The 23,178-nt window shown below is 46.4% G+C and overlaps 1 protein-coding gene across 18 annotated transcripts in view; it reads right to left on the reverse strand.

Annotated features, from left to right (window-relative positions):
* The window catches only part of ASPRV1 (aspartic peptidase retroviral like 1), a 107,404-nt gene that overhangs the window by 22,133 nt on the left and 62,093 nt on the right, over window positions 1–23,178 (reverse strand). Inside the window, exon 1 of one of the 18 annotated variants that reach the window (XM_087863495.1) lies at window positions 3,391–7,702. The exons of the other annotated variants lie outside the window; for them this stretch is intronic. The gene's annotated coding sequence lies outside the window, so the exon portion shown is untranslated. Of the gene's footprint in view, window positions 1–3,390; window positions 7,703–23,178 lie in introns of those variants that run through there. 18 annotated transcript variants of the gene reach the window in all.

The following is a 23,178-nucleotide window of genomic DNA, read 5'->3' on the forward strand; positions in this document are numbered from 1 at the left end:
ACATAAACAAGATAAGAAATACACTAATATATTAAAGGTAGTTATTAATGGGTCATACAGAGAATCTCATTTTCTTCTGAGTATATTTGTATATATTGTAAATTTTCTACAATGAACTTTTGTTTATAATCAGAAAAGAACGTATCAAAAATCCCCAACCCACTGGAGTTCCTCAAAAATTTAAACAGAGTTACCATATGACCTAGCAATTCCATTCCTAGTATCACTAAAAAAAAGTAAAAAAAACAACCTGAGAACATATGTCCACAATAACATTTGTACATAAATATCCATAGCAATATTATTTATAATAGCCAAAAAGTAGAAACCCTCCACACGTCCAGCAGGATCAACAAAATGTGGCGTATCCATGCAATGGAATATTATTCAGCAGGAAACAGGAAAGGAGCATAGACCCAAGCTACAACATGATAAACATTATAGTAAGTGAAAGACACAAGACTCAAGAGGGCATTTGTTATAGGATTTCATTCATATGAAATGCTCGGAATAAGCAGACCCCTAGAGACAGAGAGTATAGTCTACTAGTGGTTGCTGGGAGCTGGGGGATGGGAAGCGACTACTAATGGTCCGAGGTTTCTTGTTGGGGTGATGAAAATGTTCTGCAATTAGCGACGATGGTTGCACAACCTTGTGGATACACTAAAAACCATTCAATTGTACACTTCAAAGGGTGAATTTTGTGGTTTGCGGATTATTAGATCTCAGAAAAAGAAAAGAAAAAGGAAAAAATTCCCCTGTCCAAACGCCACATCTTACTGCTTCTAACAATTTTCTTTCACAAAATCCTTTTCCTTAATTTTAAGTGATGCTCAGGCTGGTAGAGTCCGACTGCCCCCCCCAAGCCAGGCCCGTGTAGGCAGGCCGGCAGCCATCCGTTTATGTGATGGACAGACTCCTGAGAGGGTGATTGTGATTGTGAGTCTGTCCCCGTCGGTTCTTTGCACCCTCACCGCTTCATTCATCTGTCTATCCTTCTTTCCCTCCCTCCCTCAAACACTAAAGCTATACTATCCAGGGGGCCCCCACGATGAGGAGCTAATCCTTAGAGCTACCCTTTGACACTGACACTCTGCCCTTTTAAATCTCCCCTATAAAACGCAAGTTTTCTGGGATTTTGAATTTACCACCCCTGTGGGAATTAACTCATCTAACAAAGAGTAGGCTGAAAAGACAAGAGATACAGAAAGAAGCTTTAATAGGGGCAAAGGGATGGGGTAGGCTCACAGCAGGCAATAGCTCCTGGAATGGACAAGCCTTGGCAGGGTATGAGAACACTGGTACTAGGAATCTTCCAGGAGAGAGGGGAAGACAGGGGCACAAAGGCAAATATGCTGACTGATCAGTCCCAAGAAGTAGGCCTGCTTCTCTCCCTTATCGGGCCTAAGGCGGTCATCATGAAATCTTCTACCTCCGAAGTGGGACCCTTTTAGACACCCTGAGTGGATATCATTGTTGCAGTAGAATATTGGGCACAGAAAAAGGGGAGAGGAGGAAAGCAGAAAGGGCTGGCAAAGCGGGGGAGTTATTCCCTCCCCTGGCCCTGTGGAGGGCTCCATACTTAAGGACACTTGGCGATCCTCAGTACTTGGGTTTCCCATTTCTCCCAGTTGAGGCTTCTCTTCCTACTGGAAACCCAAGGTCTCCCAGCAGCCTTCCTAAGAACACATTTCTGGCAGGGCTGGGCCAAGGGTAAAGTAAAAAGAAGAGTCAGTATTGAAAAAATAAAAGTAGGAAAAAGCAAATGAAAATTTTAATGCTGGCCTGAGGTTCTTTTCTGTAGGGCGTACAGAACTTTGTAAAGAGCAGGTGAGGATTTGGGTCTGGGACTCTTGGGGAGAGCCGGGGAGGAGGCTAGGGGCCCTGGAGCAGGGTAGCCCTTTGAGTAAAGATGCCACCCTCCTGCTCAGGGCGGAGCGGGGCCAGGCTGGCCAGAGAGTGTGTTGAAATGAAAAACTGATGGAGGAATTTAAAGAAAACAGGTAAGGTAAGCAGTAGTTACATCATTTTGCACTTGAGGGCTTGCCAGGCAGGCCTACGGGAGCACCAGGGTGGGGGTGGGCGTGGTGGGGGGTGGGGAGTCTCGTGTGTGACAGTCAACAGTTCTGCCTGTCTAGCAATCTTTCCTCCATTCTTCTGGATACAGCACCTCACTTTTCTGAGGGAGAACTCCATCTCCCTCACTCCCCAGTGGGACAGTCAGCACAGGACCCAGATCAGCCCATGAGACTCTGTCTCGTATCACACAAGGAGGCTGGCATGGCCTCTACCTAAAGGCAGTCTTGCTTTTTTTGAAAACCCAGGTTCAAGTTTCCTGGTCTTCCTGAAGCCTCAGAGCCAACCCTGTCTTCAAGGCTACGAGCTGGGAGTCTTCTAATAAATAACCATTTTTGGCTTATGTTAGGCTGGACCCTCACCGATACAACATGATGCCAGCACCTGGGTGGTTCAGCTGGTTAAGCGTCTGCCTTCGGCTCAGGTTATGATCTCAGGGTTCTTGGATCAAGCCCTGTGTTGGGCTCCCTGCTCAGCGCGGTGTCTGCTTCTCCCTCTGCCTGCCCCTCCCCCTGCTCATGCATGCATACTCTTTCTGTCAAATAAATTAAAAAATCTCTAAAAAAAATTTTTTTTAAATACATAATGCCATGGTACTAATAATTCCCATTATTTACCGAGTGTCTACCATGTGCCAAGAACAGTGTGGGGCCTATCACATGCATTAACCTAATTCTCGTTCCACAGATGCAGAAAAACTAGGACTCACAAAGATTAATACCATGTCTGGGAGTTCCATATTTAAGGGAGATGAAAAGGGGATTCAGATCCACTTTGATTTAGCTTCCAAGCCCAGGCTCATTCTCTCTCTCGCCTGCCTTCCTCCCCCCCTTCCCTCCCTTCAGTCCCTTCTCTTTCTTCTCTTCCTGTTTCTTTTAAATTTGGACGTTGCGGGCAGAGAGTGGAGTTAACCAATTCCTCAGTTCCTGGCACTTGAGCACCACTGGTCCCCTCTCCTGTTTCACCACCCAAGTTTTTCCCACCTTACCATACCACCTTCCCAATGCCCAGGATCACAGCTCACATGTGATAGGGTCTGACCTCTCCCTGACAGGCACTCCAGATATTTGGGAGTCTAGATTTTGAGTTTCTTTGTTTCTTTGAGGATCAAAATCGAGTTTGACCTGAGAAACTTCTCCAGATGACTCTCCAGCACTCCCATCCAATAGCCAACCTATTAGCCTTATTATCGCCTTAGTTCTGGGCTAGAATGAGATGTGGAACTGGTAAGAAAGAGAAAGACTCAGTCTCTACCCTTAAGAAGTTTAAAATTCATACACTGGTCCACTGAACAAATACATATGGAGAACTGACCTCACAATGATAGGAAGGATGAATGTGACAGTTGTTGCCCTCTGAGAACGAAGAGTCTACTAGGGAAGAAGACAATTAAGCAATTAGACCTTTGTCACAAGTCTGTGGTAGGGGAGATGCAGCAAAGCTGGGTAGACAGAATCCAGGCCTGGGCATGACTCGGATAGTAACATTAATCCCAGAAATCATATATAAATCTATATTTGTTTCTGCTCGTTTGCCTCAGCATCATGCAACAATGGTGGGTGGAATTTCCATCACGCTTGGAGGGGAAATGTGGGATAGCCGGAATTAAAATGGAGACTATGTGGCATGCACTAAATTAAGTGCAAGGAGTCCAGAGGGACACTCAGAGAAGGAAGCAATCATCCTAGACCAGACCTGTGGAGACTGGGACCAAGGAAGTCCTGCCTATGGAGTGGGACACAGATGTCCCCACATACAGATGCCTTCACTGGAGAAAACAAACAGGGTATCTAATATAAATCCCAATCAAAAGACACCGAAGACTCTGCCCTGCGGGGGAGAGTAATGGCTGGGCTGCTTCCCACAAGGCTAATTCTCCATGGTCCAGGCTACGTGGCAGTAGGGGCAGATTAGCTAACAGTGGTGAACAGTTCTCCTGAGCAGCCCAGCTGCCCAGCAGGTAAGAAGGCAGCACTGAGAACCCTCGCCGCTGCCACCTCTGGGCAGACACAAGTGTGCTCAGGGCGGGGCGCCTGGGGGGCTCAGTCAGTGTCTGATTTGAGCTCAGGTTACGATCCCAGGGTCCTGGGATAGACTCCCACAAACAGGATCTCTGCTCAGCAGGGAGTCTGCTCCTCCCTCTCCTTCTGCCCCTCCCCCAGCTTGCATTCTCTCTCCATCACTCTCTCAAATAAATAAAATCTTAAAAATACAAGTGTGCTCAGGACAGAGTCTGTTCACCAGAGGCTGCCCCTAGAGTAGGCTGATGCCGCCCAGACCAGCAAGTTCATATGGGGACACCTAAAATGTTCCTTGAGACTTTATGTCCCCAGTCCACTGTTTCGAGCAGCAGAAAGCCCTCATTTGGAAGTGTGATGAGAGTTTTCTAGACCTCATCCAAGCAGACCCTGGGAGGTGGTTCTGACATCAGTCCCCAGCGCCTCCCCACTCAGGGCCTAGGGACCACTTGCTCCAGATGGTGAAGGACATGAAGGCCATCAGAACCCCCTCTGGGGACTTCACAGCTAGTCTCATGCTGACTTGAACACACTGACTGGGGCTCCTGCCACGTGTGTCTTTCACTGGGGGCCAGGAGAGTAGGAGGGGACTGTGAGGTCATTCAGTGGGGAAGACTCTCATCCTGCTCAAAGCTGGAGCTCAAAAGGGTTCCTCATAGGTGCAGTGTCACAACACATGCCAGGAGCACCATTCTTCCCATTCCTGCTGGCCACAGACAGTGCAGGGCTGGGCTTGGCAGGGAGGGGGGCCCGGAACGGTGGGGAAAGCCCTAGAGACGATGTGGGCCTTCCTTTGGGCCTTGACGGATAAGCCACCTTGGGTTAGGAAGAAAGAAAGTAGGAGGAATCGTGTTCCGGGGAGGGTGAATAGCCTGGACAAAGATACAGAGGTGGCAACACAGTGTTCAGTCCAGTCTGACTAAGAAGAAACCAGGAAAAGGAGTCCTGAAGAATAAAATAAGACTCTCCTCCCTACTCCCTGCCCTCTGGCAGAAGAAACCAGTGTTTCCCCAAGTGTCATATCCTTTGGGCATCTTCTGTCACTTCTATTCCCAACCCCAGGTCCAGACAGCCAAGCTCCAAGATCCACAGAAAATAAGGGTGGGCTTTCCACAGCCCTTCACTGTCTCTCTTCCTTCTTTTCCTCTGGACCTCCTGACTCTGATCTTTGCCCTGCATGTACTTTTCCTTTCATGTAAAAATAAATAATCTCTCTCAATCTGTCTCTCCCTCTCCCCTACACAAACACACACACAACACACACACACACACACACACACACACACACACACACACACCTACAGCTGCTCAAACTCCAATGGCTTCTCACTGCCCTTGGGATAAAATCCCGAATCCTTACTCGAGGCCTGCCCCATCTGGTACCTGGGCCTCCCTGGGCTGGCTCAGCCACTCCCACCCGCTCTCTCTGCTGCGTCTTGCTCCGGGCCTTCCGCACGGCGGCCTTGGCCCATGCTGCCACCTCTCCGGAGAAGGCTCCTACCAGCAGGCCGCAACTGAACCATTACTCACAGAAGCCTCCCCCTAGTCTAAACCAAGTGCCCCTCTCACTCTTTTTCATAGGACCTGTTATATCCCACCACACTGTTCATCTCACTTTCTAGAACCATTTGTCTCTGTGTTTCCTTACGTCATACCAGCTACCTACACTGGGATGATGGCTTCTCAGGTTTCATTCACCCTAATTCCCCAGAACCCGGTATACATCCTGACAAGTTGTTTTCTAAATATTCAAAAGACATCCCTCTGCCTGTAGGATGAAAACCTAAGCTCTTGACACAAAGACCTTTTCACATTTGAGCTTTGCCTGCTCTCCTGCCTCATGTGGCCCAAGTTGGCCATCCCTATCTCTGACCTCCTTAGGGACCCGGGACTCCAGCCAGACCAGGTTACTTGCCATTTTTTGAACACAATTTGCCCTTTCTCATCTTCATACTTTCCTATAAGTTTTTCTCTTGGTAGAGAGTAGCAAATTCCTATTCATTCTTCAAGGCTCATTCTGGCTCCTTCCTGGCCTCCTCCAGGCAGCATTCCCGGCCCTCCTCTCCCCTCCCTTCCCACATCTGTCTGCCCCTTTATTGCTCTCCTACCTCTCTTCTCCATTAACTCCTGAGGGCACCCTCGACTCCTCTCATCTCAAGGGCCTGTTACAGGTCCTAGCACACAGAAGGACCTCGGAGGAAACATCTTTCAGCTGAATGGCTTCTGCTCAATAACGGAAGAACATTCCAATGTTCCAGCAGACCCCCAAGCAGCATGCGCTCTGTTGTACGGCAGTAAACCCTCCCCTGCATGGGGAATTCTTTAAGCACAGGCTGTATACCCTATTCAACAGTGTTTTTCAAATTCTCTGCGATCCATTATAAACATACATAAATATCACACTAAAAACAAAAGTTTCACAAAATGATATTTACTCTTTCTTCCATGGGGTATACCCTGGTATACCTTTTGTATTTCATTATTCATAAATGCTGGTTTTAACCACTAAAAATGGGGTTTCAGGAGCCACAAATGAGTGGAGACCCACAGTCTGAAAGACTCCCATGCTAGCCAGCATGTTAGATTCCCTCATCTCCACAGTGCCACCATTTCCTCTTTGACACCAGTGCGCATTTTAGGTAACTTAGCCAATCAAAAGGGTGATTCTCCTAGAGCTGCGCAGGGACTAGAGGGGAAGGTTCTGTTGACTGGTTAACAGGTAGAAGGGCTCCCTGGTACAGCTTTCCAGAGACCTAAGGCCTCCCACTCATTCAACTCCACAAATATTTATTGAGTATCTACTACGTGCTAGGCCCTGTCCCTGTCTCTGGAGATACACCTATGAATAAGAGATTAAAAATGCCTGCCACACGGGCGCCTGGGTGGCGCAGTCGTTAAGCATCTGCCTTCGGCTCAGGGCGTGATCCCAGGGTCCTGGGATCTAGCCCCACATCAGGCTCCTCAGCTAGGAGCCCCAAAATAAAAATGCCTGCCACAATGTCAAGGAAGTGGAGAAATTGGAGCCTTCGTGCGTTGCTGGTAGGAATGTAGGTACATCCTTTATGGTAGGTGCATCCTTTATGGAAAATGGTTTACGGTTCTTCAAAAGGTTAAACATATGAGGTGCCTGGGTGGTGCAGTCGGTTGAGCAGTTGAGCGTCTGACTCTCAGTTTTCGCTCTGGTCGTGATATCGGGGTTGTGGGATCGAGTCCCGCATCAGGCTCCTCGCTCAGCATGGAGTCTGCTTAAGACTCTCTCTCCCTGGGGCACCTGGGTGGCACAGCGGTTAAGCGTCTGCCTTCGGCTCAGGGCGTGATCCCAGCGTTATGGGATCGAGCCCCTCCTCTGCTAGGAGCCTGCTTCTTCCTCTCCCACTACCCCTGCTTGTATTCCCTCTCTCGCTGGCTGTCTCTACCTCTGTTGAATAAATAAATAAAATCTTAAAAAAAAAAAAAAAAAGACTCTCTCTCCCTGCATGAGGTGCCGGGGTGGCTCAGCTGGTTAAGCATCTGCCTTCAGTTCAGGTCATGATCCCAGGATCCTGGGATCAAGCCCCTCATTGGGCTCCCTGCTCAACAGGGAGTCTGCTTCTCCCTCTGCCCCTCCCCCCACTCGTGCTTGCTCACTCTCTCTCAAATAAAAAAAATCCTTAAAATAAAAAAAACCACTCTCTCTCCCTCTCCCTCTGCCCCTCCCTCCCAATCCCACTCTGTCTCCCTCTCTCTCATAAATTAATTAATTAATCAATTAAAACATTGAATTATCACATGATCCAGCAATTCCACTTCTGGGTATATACCCAAAAGAATTATAATCAGAGACCAGAACACATACACCAATGTTCATAGTAGCATTATTCACAACAGCCAAAAACTGGAAGCAACTCAAATGTCCATCAACAGATGAGTGAATAAACAAATATGGGATGTACATACAAAGGAATATTTTCAACCTTAAAAAGGAAGGAAATTCTGACACATGCTACCACATGGATAAACCCTGAAGACATTATGCTAAATGAAATAAGGCAGACACACACAAAAAATGTTTGATCCCACTTATGAGGTACTTAAAATAGGCAAATTCACAGAGACAGAGTAGAACACTGGTTGCCAGAATCTGGAGGGAGGGAGGATGAGGTGTTACTGTTCAATGGGTACAGAGATTCAGGTCGGGGTGATGAAAAAGGTTTAGAGATGGATGGTGGTGATGGTTGCAAAACAATATGAATGTACTTAATGCCATTAAACTGCACACTCAAAAATGGTTAAAATGGTAAATTTTATGTTATCTATTTTTTACCATAATTTTTTTAAAATGTGGCACTTGGAACATATGTCCCAGAGGCACAGACTGGGAGAAGAGCTCATTAATAGAGTAGCATCATTTCTCCCCACCTCAGCACAGGAGCCATAAACTACATCTGGGTTCTGGAGAATCTGGGCGGAGTAGTAGGAGGGGGTCAGGAAACAGGAGGCATGTGCAGGTTTCCCCACCATCTCCTCACACAGAATACTTCCTTTTGTATCTGTTTTCAATTTTAAGCATGTTCAGAGGAAATTTTGTTTGGAAAAAAGAGCCCCCACATAGCTTCATCAGTTGTAACCAATGTACAGATCTGGTGGGGGATGCTGATGATGGGGACAGCTATGCATGTTTGGGTGCAAGGGCTACAGAGGAAATCTCTGTATCATCCTCTTAATTTGCTATCAACCTAAAACTGTTCTAAAAAAAAAAAATAGTTTTTAGGGGAGGAAAAGGCCACCGCTGCCTAAAAACATGTTTCTAAACTACCGCCTTCCTTCTCCAAAATGACCACTGGTTGAGAGAACTTTTCATGAAGAGTGAGCTGCCAAGGACCCCTCTGCAGGAGGGACCCCTAAGCACTTTGCAGGCAGGTGTTAGCTCTGTGAGAGTGGGGGGCCCACGAGTGGGTCCGGTCCTTCTACTAGCCCTTCCCCTGGGCTGAGGTGGCCAGTTACTGGATTTTTGGCTCCATCTCCTCCCAAGGGTAGGTTTCTCAGCCGAGTCACTTCTGGTCTTGACCAGGGTTGGGTATGGAAATGCCACCCCCCGACCCCCAATTTTGGCCTTAGAGACCTTGGCTCCAAGTCCTGGCTCTGCACTTTATAAGATATTTAACATCCAGGCTGTTTATTTCACTGTGAAATGGGGATGGCCTGACACCACCCACCTCCCAGGATATGATGTGTCCTGACGCCACCAGAGAACACACAGCACAGTGCCAGGCACCAAGGAGGCACACACAAGGAACTTTAGTGTTGGGCCCTGAAGCTCAGGAATGGTGTCGTGGGCCCCAGTTGTGGGGCGGGCCACACCCTTGAACCTACCAGGCCAGCCTGGCCAGTCCTAGCACTCGCTTGGGGTGCATTTCGTGTATAGCCACCCCTGGAACAAATAGCCAGGGAGAGCACTGGACTGACAAAGACAGCAGCCCTCAGATGCCTAAAAATGCTTTAGAGCAGAGTCACGGTTTCAGGAGCTGGTTTCCAAGGAAGGAAGCCTCTGCCTGCCACCCCCAGGAGCCCTCCCTGAAGGGCCCCACCCTGCACTGCCCTGAACTCATCCCTACCGTGACAATTTCCACACTGGGCTGTGATTTCTTGAAGACAGGTGGACTTTGCCCCAGCAGGGGTTGAGGGAGTTCCACTAACATCTCCTCTATGACTGGGTACTTCATTTCACTCCCTATGACCCCCCCACCCCACCCCCACCTCCTGCCATTTGGGGCTATTCTCAAGAGAGGCAGAATTGGAAACAAATGGAAATAGGGCACTTTTTCTTTCTCTCTTACATTAACACTCTGTGCCTCTCCCTAACAGAGGGCCTGTTTTTGCCTTGTTCATCCTCTTGCTCATACAGACTTCAATAAGGAAGCAGACAAGCAACCTTTGTGCTGTACATGCTTACTTTACAATCACTGCTAATTCTGGACTTTGCTCCTTCTGTGTATCCTGATATGGGTGTATCACACGCAAGGTACCACATACACATGAAAAAACAATAGGTTCATTAAAAATCTAAGCTCATCTGTCTTCTTTTGCTGCTGCCCACCCTTCTCCCTATAAAAATCATTTTGACTTCATCATCAGAATCTAATTTCCACTAGTTAGAATTGGGTGGTTTTTTTCTACCCCTCACATTATATTCCTACTTAAAAAAATAAAGAATTTAATTACACAGTTTCTTAGAACCACCACTTGACTAAGCCCTCCTCTACTTCTGGCCGTGGGGACACATCAGTGTGAATGGCTCTGCAAACCTCTGAAATCTTTCCAAAGACTTTTGATATTGTTATTTTAGTTTATTATTATTATTCTTTCCCATTAGAAGAAATGTTTCATCATTTTGTAATCAAACAGCATTTGCAAATATCAACAAGAGGATGTGTAATGTATTATGCATGCATACTATATAATCATCTATTGTTAAGACAGAAACCTCCTGGTGGTGTAACACATCTCCAATCCCACTGCCTTCTACTTAACGTCCCTCTCTCAGATGGTGTGGAATAAATAATCTTTGTCTCAGAAATACCTGGCTTTTCTCTTCGCTCACTGATTGGAGCACCCCTGAAGTCATTCGGGGTGACTCACAGAAGCAGATCTGGGGACCAGGTGGCCAGAGAGCCTTGAGGGGACAGGCTACCAAAGAAACAGATACCTGGCCCTGCCTCAGTGAGTGGGCCATCTTTAGGCAATGCAGTGAAAAGGGGGGAATTTGTCCTCCACCTGCCCCCTGCTACTCCTTAAAAACTCAATCCAGCCCAAAACCCAGTGGCTTTGTCCTGCCCTCTGGACATCTAGGTCACCCCACCCAGGCCTGCCATCCCCAGGGAGTGTCCATCTCAGAGTGTCCTCTCTGCATCTATCTTCAGGGCATCAGGGAGCCACTATCAGCAAGCTCTCAGATGAGAAAGTATTTACACACAAATTCACTCTGATGAACAAAGGAATCCAACTGAAATGGAAAGATTTTAGCCTGTGAAGCAGACTAGGGCTGGGTGGGGAGGACCTGCCCTGTGAACCTGAGATCAGAGCATGCCTCAAACCCATGAGGAATATGGCTAGCCTTAATCAGGATCAACTCAACAGCATCAAATTTATCCAGAATCACTGAGGTTCCAATAAAATACCTTCCCTAAAAAGTGAAACTTCGGGCATGTGGGTGGCTCCATCGGCTAAACTGCCTTTGGCTCAGGTCATGATCCCAGGGTCCTGGGATCCAGCCCCGTGTCTCATCGGGCTCCCTGCTCGGGCGGGAAGCCTGCCTCTCCCCTTACCCCTGCTTGTGCTTTCTCTCTCACTATCTCTGTCAAGTGAATGAATAAAATCTTTAAAAACAAAAACAAAACAAAAAAAAAACACCACTATCCTTTTCCAGGGCACCTGTGTGGCTCAGTGAGTTAAGTGTCTGACTTTGGCTCAGGTCATGATCTCAGGGCCCAGCATCAGGCCCCATGGGCTCCAAGCTCAGCAGGGAGTCTGCTTCTCCCTCTCTCTCTGCCCCCCAACCTTGCCCTGTGCTCACGCTGTCTCTCTGTCAAATAAGCAAAATCTTTAAAAAACAAACAGAAAACCATCCTTTTTCCACTTAAGTGGTCATTATGAGCATTCCCTATGGAACTAGACAATAATGTGATTATGTTTCGTTATTGTTCCTCTGTCCTTCCCCATGGCCTTCACTTTCCTGTCATCTACATGTCTGTCTCTAAAAACAACCTACCAGCCCCACTCTTCAGGCTGTTTCTTTTCTTCTGTAGTAGTTGGGAAATCAGATAGCCACTCTTATTAGAACAGTGTGCTAAGTATTAACAGACTTGATGCCCTCAGAAGGCTAAAACACCTGGTTTAGATGCAAGGATTTTGACATATTTCTGCAGATTCTATTTTCAATAACTTTCAGTTCAGGGCTAAAGTCCAAAGAGAGATGAGGCTTCAAGACTCAATCCCACCAGAATGTTCCTTCCATATATTTCTCATCCATTCTCTGGCTGGTAAGACGTTTCTATTATTGTGAGGCTGCATGCAGAGCTCCATGTTTTGCCCTTATTCTAGTTGTTATTCATAGCCCTGCCAGGTGAGCAGCACTGATGAGCCCCACTCGGCCCGGGAGCTTTGGAGGAGCTTCATCAAGAGGGATGAAATGTACAGCCCTGTGATACCTGACACTGAGCTGGCATCTTTCAGGTTTCTGGAGCACTTTACAGACTTCAACCTCCTGCCATAGCACTGAGACGGCATCCGTGACCATGGCCGCTTTATGGTATGACCAACTGGGCCCCTGAAAGGAGCCTCCACAGACAGAGCAGAGCACCACCAGGTGGACCACCACCAGGGGCACATGACTGCCGGTGCCATTATGCACCAGTTCTTCAAGGAACCCAGAGGGTGATGTCTAGATGGGGCCACTTGGCCTGTGTTTGCAGCTGTTCTGAGCAATGAGCTCACTCTGCGTTTTTCACCCCGTGGGTTGTGACCCATTACTGGGTTATGAAATCAGTTTAGTGGGTCACAACCAGCAATTTTCTTTAAAAAATAAGTAGAACAGAAAATATCCAAGTGCATCACATACAGCGAGGTTGTTACTTTTATTAAACGTTTGCTTCGGTTTTATATATCTGTATGTAGGTGTGTGGTGGTTGGGACATGAGACATATTTCTCAGAGGGAGTGGTGGTCAAGGAAGTTTGAAACGCAGTAATCTAACATCCATTCTGTAGCTACATCTTCCTGAGACCCATCCCTGCTACCTCCCCACCCCGGTGAGAAGTCAAAAGGAATCTGTTCAAGGTCCTAAAATTGGCCTCCCCTGGAAGGCACAGGAGTAAGGGAAGCCTTCTTGGAGGAAATGGGGCTTGCTGTGACATGAGCAGGAATAGGGAGGGGGCAGCAAGGGCAGAAGGAAAGGCATGGGCAATGTACTATGGTAAGAAAGAGTAGGGTGAACAAGGGCTGGGAAAGGCCTGTGGGGGATAGCTATTGATGCCTACATTCTTGGGGAGGTAACCTGAGGGGCTGAGGCCAGAGGAGTGGGAGAAGAAAGCTGATCTGATTCCAAAGACCCATTTTCAAAGTTACCTTTGGGGGACACTTGACGGTGGGAGAGTTGAGGGGGGTGGTGTCCAGCCTAGCGCCCCTATCTCTCAGTGATAGTGCCTGCTTTTCTTTTGTCAATTTAAATTTAACTTTTAATGAATTAAAATGAAAAATTCAGTTCCTCAGTTATACTAGCCACATTTCAAACTCTCAGTAGCCACATATGGCTCATGGCCATCATGCTGTATACCACAGAACATTCCTATCAATGCAGCAAGGGCTACTGGACAGGGGTATTCTAGAATGAGCAAATGATTAATTCATTCCAGGACTGCCTTCCCTCAGGAATCCAACAACTTCCATTATTTCTATTACACATGTAGTTCCAAATGCAAATGTCTCTGGGAGAGGTACTGGAATGACCTAAATTCTTACCAAAGAGTAACTGGTTGATATTAATGGCCTGAAGAAAGCCAGAGCCTTTGAAGCCAGCCATCATAAGCTGAGTATGTGTGACAGCATGTGGCAGGATGGAGGGATGTCAGAAGACACTGCCCTAGCTGAAAGTGCTGTCCGAGGACACTGAACAATAAAGATAAGCTCCTCTATCAGGGGACATGGAAAACTCTGAGAACTGTGAGGAAGTGACCCACAGTTATTATTAAGCTTCAAGTGAGAGTTTATTCCCCAATAGTCCTCAGCAAGGGTTATTACACATGAAATAAGCACTTCTCTATTTCTAGGGAGGTAGTAAAAAAAAGTGGACACAGGCCTTCCCAGAGGCGGATGCTTATGAACTTGGCCCTCTTCTGCCCTCAACATCTGCTCTATGACTACGTCCATGGCTCTACCTCCTTCGCACCAATGACTCCCTGAAAAACACCACAGGCCCAGGCCTAGAGACCCAAATACTAACTTGTTATATCTACCAGGAGCCTCCATCAGCAATCCCAAGAAGAATTATAACAATGTCTGGCCCACTGTACCCCTGCCCCCCTTCCTGTATTCTGGTTTCTGGCTCATCCTCCACCTGTTCACTCCATCATCCAGGTCAGCACCTATGAGTCACCCTAGCCTCCTCCCCTTCCTTCCTTTCTCCCCACCCAACGTCACCACATCTTGGCCACCTCTCCACTCTGCCATGAATCTGCCCAACTCTGACCCTCTCCAGCCATCACTATCACAGGGGCCACCCGCTGGTCTTCCTGCTTCCAGTCACGGCCACCTCCAGCCCAGTGGTTCTTAACCACAGATAAGCAACAGAATAACTTGGAGAGGTGTTTAAAATATAGATTCTGACTCAGTAGATCTGTCCAGGTTGAGCACGTGTATTTTGCAAAAGTGCCCCAGGTGATTCTGATGTGTATCCTTCATTAAGAACCACTGCCTCCTCCTCCTCCTCATTATTAATAACAACAAAAACAACAATTAACATTTTTTGTGCACTTACATGTACTGCCTCATGTAATCTTCATGACAACCTTGTGAGGTAGGAGTTATCATCTACTCCCATTTGACAACTGCTGAAACTAAGGCACAGAAGTCCCATGGCTATTGAGGGGAGGACCAGAACATGACCCACCACTCCTTACCATTCTGCTCTCTATACCACTGTATAGACTTGGCTTGAAGTGTGGCTCCCCCCTTAACACCCTTTAAATACAGTTCCAGAAGAAGATGGGAGGGGTGCCTGGGTGGCTCAGTCAGTTAAGCATCTGACTCTTGATTTCGGCTCAGGTCGTGTGATCTAACTGAACTAGCATCGAGCTCCACACTCTGCGGGAAGTCTCCTTGAGATTCTCTCTCTCCCTCTTCCCCTCCTCCCCTCCTCATGCACTCTCTTTCTCTCTAAAATAAATAAATAAATCTTAAAAAAAAAAAAAAAAAAAAGAGGGGTGCCTGAGTGGCTCAGTGCATTAAGTGTCTGCCTTCAGTTCAGGTTATGATCTCAGGGGCCTAAGATCAAGCCCCACATCGGGCTCCCTGCTCAGCTGGGAGCCTGCTTCTCCCCCTGCCTCTCCCCTTGCTCCTGCTTTCTCTCTCTGTCTATCTCAAATAAATAAATAAAATCTTTTTTTAAAAAAGAGTATCAGACTTTCAGAAAGAAAATTCTGAGAAAAATAGTGTGATGACATATACCTCACACTAGCACCTATTAAGATATATTTAAAGAAAATATGAACAAAACAGAAGGTACTGGTGTATGAACAGACAATTCACTGAACAGACCAGAGTCTCCTAGAAGACCCAGGTACACATGGAAATGTACTGTAAGAGGCAGTCAGTATTTCAGGTCAGGACGCTAAGGGTAGATGTTTGAATCATTAGTGACTAGGAAAAAGAAGTCCTTGACTCTCACAATTCACCAAAATATGACAAATTTCATCTAGATTAAGAATTAAATGTAAATTTTTTCTTTGTTTTTCCTTTTTTACTTATAAATGTAATTTTTTAAAGAAACCATTTAAGTATTAAGAACGTCTATGAACATATAACTCTGTAGCAAAAAAAACCTTTCTAAGCCGACACAAAGACAGAAATGTAGGCTTGGCCTAGAGATCCAAACACCAATGAGTTCTCTCCACCAGGAACTCCATCAACAATCCCAAGGTGAATTATAACGCTCTCCGCCCCTGTCCCCCACCCCTAACTCTTCATGTATTCTTGATTCTGGCTCATCCCCCACCTGCTCACTCTGCCATCCAGGTCAGCACCCTTGAATCAACCCAGATTCCTCCTGCTCCCTCCTCATTCCCCTCTCCCAAGGTTACCACTTCTTGGCCACTTCTCATTCTGCCTTGAATCTGTCCAGCTTAATCCTCTCCAGCCTGGCCCTGACTGAAGGCCTCATCCTGCCACCCCGTTACCAGCGCAAGGGCTGCCCATGGGCCTCTCTGCTTCTAGTCACAGCCACCGCCAGCCCAATGGATTGGAAAGCTATGAAGACCACCTTGACAGCATGGACATTTTAGATTTAGGAATGCTTAAATATGAACAAAACTAAATGGTAAATGACAATCTAGGGTAAAATATTTGTTACATAAGAAAGACAAAGAGTTAGTAGCTTGAATATATATCAAGTTCTCCTTGAAATCAAAAAGACAAAAAAGAATAAGCCACACCAAATAATAACAAAATACTGCACAAATGAAATGAAAAAAAAAAAAAAAAAGAACATACCAATAGATGGGGTACCTGGGTGGCTTAGTCATTAAGTGGCTGCCTTCAGCTCGGGTCATGATCCCAGGGTCCTGGGATCTAGTCCCATATCAGGCTCCCTGCTCAGTGGGGAGCCTGCTTCTCCCTCTGCCTGCCACTCCCCCTCCTTGTGCTCTCTCTCTCTGTCAAATAAATAAAATCTATTAAAAAAAAAAAAGAACATACCAATAGAAAACTAAAGCACATAATCAATTCTTCAAAAGAGAATTACCTATGACTAACTGGCCTGTAAAATAACAGTCCAAGGGGCGCCTGGGTGGCACAGCGGTTAAGCGTCTGCCTTCGGCTCAGGGCGTGATCCCGGCGTTATGGGATCGAGCCCCCCATCAGGCTCCTCTGCCATGAGCCTGCTTCTTCCTCTCCCACTCCCCCTGCTTGTGTTCCCTCTCTCGCTGGCTGTCTCTATCTCTGTCGAATAAATAAATAAAATATTAAAAAAAAAACAGTCCAAGTAATAAAACAATAATTTTTTTAAAAGAAAAGCAAAATAAAGCAGCAACAATAAAATACTATTTTTGCTTATCAAATTTGCAATTTAAAAAAAAAGTAGTATTCCCTAATTTTGGGAAAGATGTAGGCAAAGAGATGCTCTCATAAGACTGGTGGTTAAGAGCCTAAGTTAATCTATCCTTTCTGGAAGGCAATTGGGCAATATGAAGATCATTGAAAGTGTGCATACTTTTTATCTAGCAATTCTACTTCAAGACTATATCCTAAGGATAAAAATAAGGATGTACACAAAGTCGGTATTATTATTACTATTAGTCTTACTATTAGTCACCTAAGGGGCAATAATAAGGGATTAAATCATGGTAGGTACACACTGAAATACTAGAGATCCATAGGAAGTTTATTTATTGTCAAGGAAAACTGTTTACAATGTATTGCTAAGTATAAAAAGCAAGTCACAGAACAGTATGTATGATATGAACCCATTTATGTAATGGAATGTATGTACACATCCATATATATGCACAGAAAAAAGATCTTTAGGCATGAACCAAAATGGCAATAATACATACCTCTGACTAGTATTATTAGTATGATTTCTTGCTTCCTTCTTTATTCTTTGTGTTCCCACTTTTGAAAGAAACATGGCGGTGCGACATAGACCCCTTCCCTACCATCTGCCCGGTGGGGAGCCCTGTCCAGAATTCCCATTTGACTGTGAGCATCTACACCCCTTATGTGTGATGTATATGCTATTTCTTATGCTGCTGTTTAACTTTTCAAACCTCATCTTGTCTCTTCAATTCTCTAAACCGTGGGTAAGGTCTGTGTCTTACAGCACTTAGGACATAGCAAGTTCTTGGCAAATGGCCCAAGAAAGAACATGTCACCTCTGTGCCCATGACCCTGTGGGCTCCCTGAGCATGCACTGGTTGGCTCCACGGGTGTGGCTTTCAAGCTCAGCTCCCGGCCAGGCTTGAGGCTGCATGTTGTGGGCCACCTGTCAATCCTGTCCCACTGAAGATGCTTATTGTTACTGCTAATTATTGTTGAGTGATGGGGCTGTTTGTTTAAAGCATAGGTTACTACCCCTACACCCAGAGGCAAAGCCAATCCTATGGCATCCTATAATTAATGAACCAATAAGTATTTCCTCTGGCTTTGATCCAACAGATCCCGTTCCACTTCTTCCGCCACCCTCACCCCATTTACAACTTCCCATCTTGACTGTTGGAGGCCTCCTTTGTAAAAGCACCCCCTTCATCAAAACTGCAGGCCTAGTCGGAATAGTCCTGTGTCCCTGGTGTCCCAAGCTTGACTCACCAGCTCCTCCTTGTCCTCCTGAGTGTCCTCCTGCTTTCATATTTAAGCGACTCTGTCATCTAAGCAGTTGAGCCTATAGAATGAAAGAGCCCTAAGAGACTACTGTTGGAAGGACACAGGATTTTTTATGTAAATTCAATAAGTTAATTTTCATGGTTGTCCATAATCTCTGCAATCAGTACTCACTTTGGTTAAACTGTCTGCAGGAAAAAATATACAAAAGCCATCAGAAATGGGAGAAGTCAGAATCTGGGAGAAAAGACCAGTCAACTGCTTTTTCCCCCACTCCTTGTAAAGATATAAACAGTCCCTGGTGCTCCCAGGGTTCTAGAAGCAGCAAAGAGGGGAGAGAGGTCCTGCTGTGCTTACCATTAGCATGTGTGAGAGGCTATCTGGAGACCCAACCTAGACTGCCACCATGGGAACCTTAGACCAGGTACTTTATAGCTCCATGCCTCCGCTTCCTCATCTGCAAAATGAGATCATAATGGTGGAACCTGCCTCACATACTGGTTGTGAGGATTAAATGAGTTAATGGAGATAAAGCACTTAAAACAGTCGCAAGATACAAGTGAACAAGTCATAAGTGTTTGCCATTGTTAACAGAAGCAGGAGTCACACGAAGCAGGAGCCATGTTGGGAACTGTCTGCCCTTCTGTAGCTGACGGTTTCTCAACCTCAGCACTGTTAACATTTTGGGCTGGACAACTGTTGTGAGCAGCTGTTCTGCACATTGCAGGATGTTTAGCAGTATCCCTGGCCTCTCTCTACCCACTATATGCCCGTAGTACCCCCCAACCCTCCCACATACCAATTTGCGACAACCAAAAGTATCTCCAAACATTGCTAAATGTCCCCTGCTAGTGGGGCTGGGGCAAAATTGCCCCCTTTCAGAATCACTGATATAGTCCTATAAAAGCCACTGTCATGGGGGCACCTAGCTGACTCAGTTGAGCACTGAATCTTCTTTTTTAGAGGGGAGGGACAGAGGGAGAGGGAGAGAAAGAATCTCAAGCAGGCTCCATGCCCAGCACGGACAGATCCTGATGCAGGGCTCGATCTTGCAACCCTGAGATCATGACCTGGGCCGAAATCAAGAGTCAGATGCTCAACCTACTGAGTCACCCAGCTGCCCCTAGAGCACCTGACTCTTGATCTCAGGGTCAGGAGTTCCAGCCCCACATTAGGCGTAGAGTTTACTTTAAAGCGGGGGGCGGGGGGGGGGTCTGTGCCTGGGTGGCTCAGTTGGTTGGGTGGCTGCCTTCGGCTCAAGTCATGATCTCAGGGGTCTTGGGATCAAGCCCCACATTGGGCTCCCTGCTCAACAGGGAGTCTGCTTCTCCCTCTCTGTCCAACCCTCCCCCTGCTTGTGTACTCTCACTCTCAAATAAATAAATAAAATCTTAAAAAAAAAAAAAAAGCCACTGCTATGGAGAATCTATGCCACACACTCTGAGCAGGTATGGTATGGATCCAGGACTAAAGGTCCTACAATGGAGCCCCCTGTGATTTGATGTAGGAGCTGCAGGTGGGGAAGTAAAGAGCGGCCAGTTCTGTTTCTGTAGGTGGCTGCCATTTTCTCTCCCTGCAGATGGAATGGGAAACCAGGGCCTGCTCTAGTTGGGGGGGTAACTCACCCCTGAGAGACTAAGAGGGTACGAAGAGAAAAGGAGTCCAGGAGCTGACTCTCTGGCAGCTTGTGTCTGTGGCCTTAATTAGAGAGAGCCCTGTTGAGCCCAGAGGGAAGAAGGCCATACAGGATTCAGACCTAAAGACTTGGCCATGGCAGAAAAAATGCTCTCACCTAGTGAGGCCTCTGGGCACAGGAGCCTCTGCAGCCCCTCTGTTCTCAGGAAACAAGCAGGCTCTGCACTTGATTATGAAAAGAAACACACTAGTCTTTTCATATAATAACCTCCTGACCATTTAGCACTATTGAAGCTTAACATGCACTTATTTTGACCCAGGAGTTGCTACAAACGTATTCCATAGCTCTATTAGCACAGGTGCACAGCATCTACACAGGGCCTGGGGTGTACTAATCCAGAGTACAGGCTTGGGACCTCACTGCCCGGTTCAAATCCCAGATCTACCACCTACCAGATAGGTGACTACAGGAAAGTTATTGATCTCTTTGTGACTTAATCCCATCATTTGTGAAGCAGGGGCAATAATAGGGCCTATGTCATTGAACTATTACAAGGGTTACTGACTTACTGCATGCAGAGAATAATGTCTGTGGTCAACAAATATTAGATATTGTTACGTTCATTGTGCTCTTAACTAGTAATAGCCAAAAATTTGGACATTTATCCGATCAACTGGTTACATACATGTGGCACATCTATTCTATAGAATACTGGACATTATTAAGAGAAATGAAGTTGAACTATACCCACTTAAATAACAGAATTTATTTAATAAGATCAAATGCTAAATAAAGAATCAAATATGTTGCAGATAAGCATAGTTTGGGATTATTTGTATATAAAAAGAGCTATACAGAAATGGTTACATATCATTCTTGACTGCATAGAAAAATTTCTAGAAGAACCATCAAGAAACTGTTAGCGGGGCGCCTAAGTGGCTCAGTCCATTAAGCATCTGCCTTCAGCTCAGGTCATGATGCCAGGGTCCTGGGATGAAGCCCCACATAGGGCACCCTGCTCGGCAGAGAGCCTGCTTCTCCCTCTCCCTCTGCCTGCACTCTCTCTGTCAAATAAATAAATAAAATCTTAAAAGAAGAAGAACAAGTTGTTAGCAATTGTTATATCTAGGGAGTAGGAATAGAGAACTGGAGAACTTTTGCTTTTTCCTTTGGTACTGTTAAAATTTTCTACTATGAGCATGTATATTTTTGAAAACAATATTTTTTTAAAGATTTTATTTATTTATTTGTCAGAGAGAGAGAGCACAAGCAGGTGGAGCAGCAGGCAGGGAAAGAAGAAGGCTCCCCACTGAGCAAGGAGTCTGATGCGGGGCTTGATCCCAGGACCCTGGGATCATGACCTGAGCTGAAGGCAGACGCTAACTGACTGAGGCACCCAGGCATCCCTAATATTGTTTTTTAAAAAGAACAAGATAAATTTATATCTACTGATATGGAAACATTTTAAAGGTATATTGCAATTTTTTTTCAAAAGTGGCAGAATATGAATAGCACAAACCATAGGAATGAATCTCGGTTCACAAATTCAAGTGTGCAGGAAACCAAATTTTAGTTTCTATAGCTCAACTCAATGTTTCTGGTAAGCTTCCATTGTGCCAAAAGGAAACAATTCTAGGTGTGTCTGAGTTCTCCAGAATACCGAGAAGTGCCAGGCATGGAACAGAGGAGGTGGCTGTGAAGCTGGCTGAAGCCGTATCTAATAGCCTCTGCTGCTCTCTGCCACCCATGGGCATCCAAGAATCTTGGACGAGGCTGCCTGTGTCCCTACAGCTCGGTCCCACCAAGTGGCCACTACTCTCTGGGATCTTACTCCCGCCTGCTCAGGTGATTGGCTAGAAGGCAAGGTGGGACTCTGGAGACCCCAGATCTTTCTCCCCTGTCTCTCCTGACCTGAGTCAGTTTGGGGAGGGGAGGTCTGCAAAGAGTTGGGGGTCTTTCCATTCCAGCTGAAATCCTTCTTCCTTCTTGTTTCTAGCCAGGGTATTCAGTCTGTGCAAAAGAATCCTTTTCCTTCAATGTACTGGTCCACAAACCCTTAAGTTCTCCTAATGCATAAGCTTTTGGCACACAAAAGCCAGAGACACCTGAAACTTGATTCCATTTTCCAATCTGGGGAGCTAGCTCAGGAGGAAATGTGCTCCAAGAATGTGAGAGTGGGAAGGGGGGAAATCCAAGAGGAGGAAAGAGATTAATTTCTCAAATATTATGCCATCCACACATATGTGTAAATGCAGAGCAAAAAGTCTGAACATTCCCACCAAAGAATTAACAGAGTCTACCAGTAGGGTAAGCTTTTAAGATAGGGGAAGGGCTAAAAGGGGAGCTTTACCTTTTTATTTTATGTATTTTTTTTAAGATTTTATTTATTTATTTGACAGAGAGAGAGGCAGTGAGAGAGGGAACACAACCAGGAGGAGTGGGAGAGGGAGAAGCAGGCTTCCCGCCAAGCAGGGAGCCCGATGTGGGGCTCGATCCCAGGACCCTGGGATCATGCCCTGGGCCGAAGGCAGACGCTTAATGACTGAGCCACCCAGGCGCCCCTATTTTATGTATTTCTAAACTGCTTTTATGTTTTAATGATGAAGCTCTATTCAGTACTGCTTCTATCATCTACTATTTTAAATATATAAATACACATATTTTTTTTCCCTCCAGGCTGGAGTTGGAGGGTGATGCAGGTCACACCTGTTTGGCCCACTGAAGGGCAGAACCTTGGGGATTGTATTTGCATGAAGGGTTGAGAGACTTGTTAGGAAAGAACTCTTTCTAAGGGAAGAAGGAGACAAGCACAATGAGCTGACCCAGAGCCAAAGCTTTGCTCTGTGGAAAGGAGGAAGTAATTTGGAGCTGAAGTAGTAGTTGTGATGTACACATATCTATGGGACCAAACCTCAAGGCTCTGTAAAGCAATGGGGGTGCCAACAGCCTCACAGATCAGCTCCTACAGTGGAGCCAGCTGACCTCATGCCAACAGGAGTGTCATTGGCTCCCAGTAGGTGTGGGGTGTCTAATGGGTGCGGCAATGTCCAGCCGAACTGATAGCTCCATGGGGTGTGGCAGGGGCAAAGGGAGGTTGCAGAGTTGGAGGAGGGGAAAAGATAGCTGGGAGTAGGAGGGTGTAGCTGTCCAACCTTATCCACCAGCACATGGGAGACACACACCCTGGGGACGCCCAAAATGCTCAGGGGGTGAGGGTGTGGGAGGTAGGCAAGACCTGGAATTCTACACTGGCAGGTAGGAACAAGAGTCAGAGATACACATGGACGAGCTCTAATGATGTGATGAGTGCACAGGTGTCCAGGTGTGTGCATAGGCGGGGAGCACAGAAGAAGGAGCCACAAAGTCTACATGGGAGGGGTCAGGG

Source organism: Ursus americanus, chromosome 7 (assembly GCF_024610735.1).
Source record: "Ursus americanus isolate L20-20 chromosome 7, mUrsAme1.1.p, whole genome shotgun sequence".
Classification (NCBI taxonomy): Eukaryota; Metazoa; Chordata; class Mammalia; order Carnivora; family Ursidae; genus Ursus; species Ursus americanus.